The 5,910-nt window shown below is 54.2% G+C and overlaps 1 long non-coding RNA gene across 1 annotated transcript; it reads right to left on the bottom strand.

Moving 5' to 3' along the window:
- Positions 1 to 325: 325 nt before the first annotated feature.
- Positions 326 to 2,206, bottom strand: LOC120233577. Its single transcript, XR_005528851.1, has 3 exons — positions 2,178 to 2,206; positions 1,985 to 2,106; positions 326 to 592 (listed from the first exon to the last, which is right to left on the bottom strand). It is a non-coding gene; the product is annotated as an uncharacterized LOC120233577 (long non-coding RNA).
- Positions 2,207 to 5,910: the final 3,704 nt, after the last annotated feature.

The raw sequence follows: 5,910 nt of genomic DNA, 5'->3' as shown, positions 1-5,910 counted from the left end.
TACGTGGCAGATGGGATGATGCCCATTTGTTAAAGAAAGCCAACCAGAAGTTCAAGTTTACTTGATTGGACTTTGTTGTTTTTTATTTTTTATATGGCAAAGTAGATCTTTTTTTTTTTTTTAATGTGTACTCATTTTTGAGAGACAGAGTACGAGCAGTGGAGAGGCAGAGAGAGAGGGAGACACAGAATCCGAAGCAGGTTCCAGGCTCTGAGCTGTCAGCACAGAGCCCAATGCGTGGCTCGAACCCACAAACCGTGAGATCATGACCTGAGCCGAAGTCCAATGCTTTACTGACTGAGCCACCCAGGTGCCCTGAACTTTGTTTTCTTAGTAAGAGTTTCTCTCTGTCCTTTCCCTGGGATTATGTCCTAGAGGGAGGTGGAGGGAAAAGGGGACCGCTTATGTGGTCAAAGTCAAGGGGAGCCACCCAGCTGCTTAGTCGGTCCTCATAGGCACCTGCTGAGATGCTCCTTGGTCCCCAGCCAGGGATTCCTGACCTCCGGGCTCCTTCACTGGTTGCATTGGGACTCCTGGAAATTCCTCTGTGGCCTTGTCGCGTCGCAGGGGCCCTGGATTTTCTGAAGAATGGCTAAGGAAAAGAAAAAAGCTAAGCGCTTTCCAGCTTCTCCCCTCCCCCCACCGGGTGCCTTCCAGGGAAATGAGGGCCAGGTCCCCCCGGCGCCCTCACATCCCCGCGCCCCCACCAGGTCCCGCCAAGCCCCGCGGGCTCTGCTCAGGAAGCCGGGCCCTGCACGCCTACCTCTTACCACCTCCCCTGCAGCTAGTCCCCTTGACCCTCCCTCCGGGCGCGGGTGCGGGAATCTAAGCTGGGGCAGGAAGCCTCGTCCTCATTCCCAGCGGTCCCCTCCCTGGTCTTTTGTTCAAGCCTTGGTGACTCTGGGCCATTAATGGTCTGGGAGGACTTTTGAGAAACAAAAGCCAGGAAGTGACTGCTTTTATTCTGCTCTCTGCTCTCACATTATCTTCCTCTTCCCAGAGGCTTGGAGCTGGGTTTAAAAGGGAGGGGAGAGAGGAAATCTGGGAGAAGGGGGTGCGGAATGTTGGAGAAAGCGTCTAATCTTTCAAAAATGCCCTGCCACCCCGCCTTTCAGCACTCACTCTTGCCTCACCTGTCGTCACCCATCCTGTCCCCGGGGCTGTGCGGGGTGGGGGTGGGGGGTGCACTCAAGACCTGCCCTCCGAGGCCAGGAGCCCTTGGAGGTGGGCCGGACACTGGATCCCCAGGCACAGGCCTGGCCCGCAGACCCACCAGTCAACGCGTGTCCCCGGCGAGCATCTTTAGGCAGCCAGAAACAGTGAGGCAGGGGGGGCTGAAGGCTCCTTCTCCCCGCTTTTCTGCTGGGCCCCGTTGCCTCGTGTTCCACTTTTTGCCTCTGAACAAGCCAGAGAAGCTAATGTTCCCACTTCACGGGGAGAGCGAGAAAGTGAATCATCCTCTGAGTTTGGTCCTCGGCCCCAAACACGCGATAACATCTAGGAAGAGCTGGATCCCAGATGTGGCCCGGGACATTCGCTTCCAAGGAAGCTCAGCTGAGAGACTGGCCTTGGTGCCCGCACCTTTGGGACATTACGGAGTAACGCCTGCTGTTCACCTGACACTCGCCCTTGATTGGACCCCACCCTGGATTCCTGGGGGAATGGGTACCCTAGACCCTTTTCTGACATAAATGGCCAGCCCCAGGCAATGACAGGGCCCATCCTGCTGTCCTTTGAGTATTGCAGACACTCTGTCTGCCTTTCCCTAGCTGTCACTTAACTATTCAATAAGCTGAATAGTTTCTCCTTTGATTTCTGTTTTTTTATAGTTTATTTATTTCTTTAGTTTGAGAGGGAAGAGTGGGGGAGGGGCAGAGAGAGAACCCCAAGCAGGCTCTGCACTACCATCGTGGAGCCCGACGCGGGGTTCAAACTCACAACCCGTGATCAAGACCTGTGCCCAAATCAAGAGTCAGATGCTTACCCGACTGAGCCACCCAGGCGCCCCTGGTTTGACGTCCATTCTGCGTGAAGCCAGGACTCTCCTGGCTGGCCCTGTTGACGTTCTGCCGGGTTCTCGGACCTGGCCCGCCTGCAGCAGTTTAACTGTCAGGGAAAGCCAAGGTCAGTGCCGTGGGAAGGCTCAGGCTCCCGACACAAGTAAACGGATGCTTCACCTTGAAGGCTGCAGGCTCCCACTGCGTCCATCAGCTCCCCCCTTCCCTGCCTTCCTTCCATGGCTGGATTATGATGAGAAAAAAAGCTCTGTAAAGTCCTAATAGACAAGGGAAGCCTTTTTAGGTTTCTTTCCAGGTCACCATGACTGTACGTAAACTTTGTTCAAACCCAAAGCCTGATTTATGGCCCGCCAAGCAGCCATTGTCCCTCTGAGTTGTGAAGGAGTAGCCCGAAGGAAAATTGTGTCCTTAAGATAACCATCAATGCTCCCACTTCCTGCATTCCTTTATGATAAAAGCCCTGATCCCCACTTATATGGAAGTTTTCACCAGATGTAAAAAGTATAGAACCCTGTAGTAACCATTCTCTGGAGCGCTTTCTTCCCTGGTGAAGAGTGTTTTTCCCCGGAGAATTCTCCTAACCCGGGCTCAACTAAAACCCTTTCTCTTACTTAAAAAAGTTATTTTTTTTATGTTTATTTATTTTAGAGAGAGAGTGTGCACGTGCATGCAAGCCAGGGAGAGGCAGGGAGAAAGGGAGAGAGAGAATCCCAAGCAGGCTCTGAGCTGTGAGTGCAGAGCCGGACCTGGGGCTCAGACCCATGAACCGCGAGATCATGACCTGAGCTGAAGTCGGATGCTTAACCGGCTGAGCCACCCAGGCGCCCCTTCTTCCTTTCTTTTAGAGATTCTGCAGGGTTTGTTCATTTTGCATCAACAACACACACTGGCTTCCTGCTCCATTTTCCTGTTTCCCTTCCACCCCTGGCTCCTCTCCACCCTGGAGCCTGGGTTCCTCTTTGCTGTTCACCCAGAATTTTCCGACATCTCACGTGGTGGTGATATGCTAGACTCCATGTACTGCGGAATGAGGGAGACACGTTGGGAGGAGAAAGAAAGGACCAGGAAGTCGCCTGGCAGATGATTCAGCAGGATGGCAGCAGGAGCAGAAGAGCCCTAGACGCACAGGGAGCGGAGAGGAGACGGTGCACGGGGCCAGGCTGGGCTTGCAGGGGAGGAAAGGCCTGTGGGAGCCGAGGAGGGGGCACATATCTGCAAGTGGGAAGGAACAGTGTCTAGTTCCAGACAGCTGGGTCCCTAAAGCGAGGCGTGTAGGGAGACACAGAGCCAGAACAGAGGCCCCCCCCGACCTCTCCAGTCCCTTAAAGGGGTCATTTTCTGGCCTAACCATTCAAAGGCTGGCTGGGTGTGACCTGCATGTCTGAAGGTCATGGCTTCGAATCCCCCCCTGGGCTCACCCTGGCCTCACTTGAACTGTGAGCAGCAGCCTGCACTGCCAGCAACCATGGGAAGCCTTCTCCAGACAGGCTGCTTCCACTGGCAGAGGACAAACTTTCAACAGAGGAGTGAAGAGAAAGTTTCCAGACGAAGGCGGTAAAAACCCCAGTTCTTCCTTCACAAAACCCTACGCAATCCGGCCCCTTCCTCCTCTTCTCTAATTTCTCTCCTTCGCCTCCCTCTTCCCTGTACTGGCTCCAACCGCAAATATGCCAGACACGTTCCTGCCCCAGGGCCTTTGCCCTGGTCCTTCCCTCTGTTGGGAATGATCAGTTGCACATCTCCACCCCCTCACATTGTTCAGGGTTTTGCTCCAAGGTCACCTTCGCAGTGTAGGGCTTCCTGGGCCACCCTACTGGGGAAAGCACCTGGTCCCCCAGCCCAGCCTATCCAACCAATCCCTTGTCCCACAGCAGCCCTTACCATCTTCCTATAAGCTCCATAATTACTTATTCTTTGTTTCTTGTCTGTGCCCCTCTGTCGAATATACAGGCAGGGGTTGTATCCATTACTATGTTTCCAGTGACTAGAACAGAGCCCGGTGCATAGTAGGTGCTCAATAAACGTGTGCTGATCAATAGCTGATGGTCGTGGTGTGTTGTCATCTCTCACCCCCACCACGTGCTCACCATGAGGTCAGTGACAATACTAGCGATCCATGGTTCCCCAGGGCCAGTCTTGCTGAGATACACAGAACAACACTGACCTCAACAGCTGTCCATGCGCCGTCTTCCAAGGGCATGGTCCCTCCAGTCACCTTTAATCTCTGAGCCCTCACATCGGCCCGCATGCTCTCCAACAGTTGGGATTTCCCTTTTATACGTCAGGATGCTGACGCTTCCCCAGGTCACAGGCAGGTTGGGGGCAAAGCCGAGACTCAATGCAACATGCACGGCCAAGGTGGCTCCCCTTTTTGTCACACTGCCTGGAAACTGCAGACCCACACTCACTTAAAGTAAGACAGCACAACTTGCGTACAGCTTACCTCCCCACCATGCTGTAAAATTCACAAAATAATGTATATGGAAGTTTGTAAACTGATTCTTGTTATCTTATGAATCTAGACCTTTCCCCAGGGCCTCGCCCGCTGACTTGGGCACAGTGGTGCTCAGTAAATGCTATCGGATGGGGTTGCTGGCCGGCCCACAGGGTCTACCCTCCGGGTGCTTCCTCCGGAGGCCAGGACACAGGAAGGGAGGCACCGCCCTATCCCGCAGTGGGTCACAGCCTAGTTGGGAGAGCCGGACCAGGAAGCAGACTTAAGAGTGGAGAGCCCCAGGCTGCCATGGGAACGGAGGGGGGCTCATCACCACAAGAATGAAAACAGCTCCTTGCATCTGTGCTTTGCTTGCAGCTTTTCAAAGAGCTGGGTGTGAAGGGAAGGGGGGGGTGCAGAAAATGAAGAAATGGAGTTTTCCCAGTCCTGCTTTGTTCCAACCCCACGGCTGTCACCTTGGTTGAGCTTATGCTCTTCCGATTGGGAAGGAAAAAAAAAGAAGAAAGACACACAGACTCTCTCGTAACCTCCGTAAACAAGGCATTTGTAGCAGCTCTGTGTTCACACGATCTTCTCTTTCTTTTTTTTTTTCACACGATCATTTCTTGATGTTTGTTTTTCAGAAAGCATCGCGGCACCCGTGGGCACCAGGCTGTGATGCCGGAGCAGGATGGCTTCCAGGGAGCAGAATTCTCACCTCCTACTAATGAGCCGCTCCACAACCGGCTTCTAGTTGAGTGCCCACATTTAGTGACTTGTCTGAGCAGAAGGGGTTTAACCCTTGCGGCAGAAGGGGTGAGTCATGTGGTGGTGAGAGCCCCAGATCGGCGCCTTCAAACCATAGAGGTTCACTCTTTGCTCTCACTGCACGTCCATCACGGGTTGGTGGGTCGCTATTCCCTGCCCCTGGGGACCCAACGTCTGGAGGCCCACTAGGGGTAGGAAAGATGGAGACACTCTGGCCCTCAGGTGCTTTCACTTGTGAGGGGCCCCTCTCGGCTAGCAAATCCACTGGCCAGAGCGGGTCAGTGGCCCTGGCTACCTTCACGCCGGGCGTGGGAATGGAACGTGGTCCCCAGCCACATTCACACAAGTGGCAGAGAGCATCACCCCCTCACGGCCCGGATGCCATCCCGGTGAGGCTCTGAGGGCCTCTGGGTTCTTCAGGCTCCACCGCCGCTGACCAGCTCTCACAGTGCTTGCACCCTTGGGTTAGCTCCCTGAGAGAGAACGAGAGAGAATGTGATGGGGCCGGTGGATTAATGTTCCCTTTGTTTGCATGGGACTTTGGAATGTTTCCTGGGGTGTGGAGTGTGCGTGCGTGTGTGTATGTGTGTGTGTGAGTGTGTTCGGGGTGAGGTGAGGTGGGGCGGGTGTGGTATATGTATGTGTGTGGTGTGTGTGTGTATGTGGTCTGTAGTGGGTGAGGGTTTGGGG

This window comes from Hyaena hyaena, unplaced genomic scaffold (genome assembly GCF_003009895.1).
Source record: "Hyaena hyaena isolate Hyena2069 unplaced genomic scaffold, ASM300989v1 scaffold_91, whole genome shotgun sequence".
NCBI lineage: Eukaryota > Metazoa > Chordata > Mammalia > Carnivora > Hyaenidae > Hyaena > Hyaena hyaena.
The sequence above is the reverse complement of the archived record's forward strand: the minus strand, read 5'-3'. Positions and strand labels throughout refer to the sequence as shown.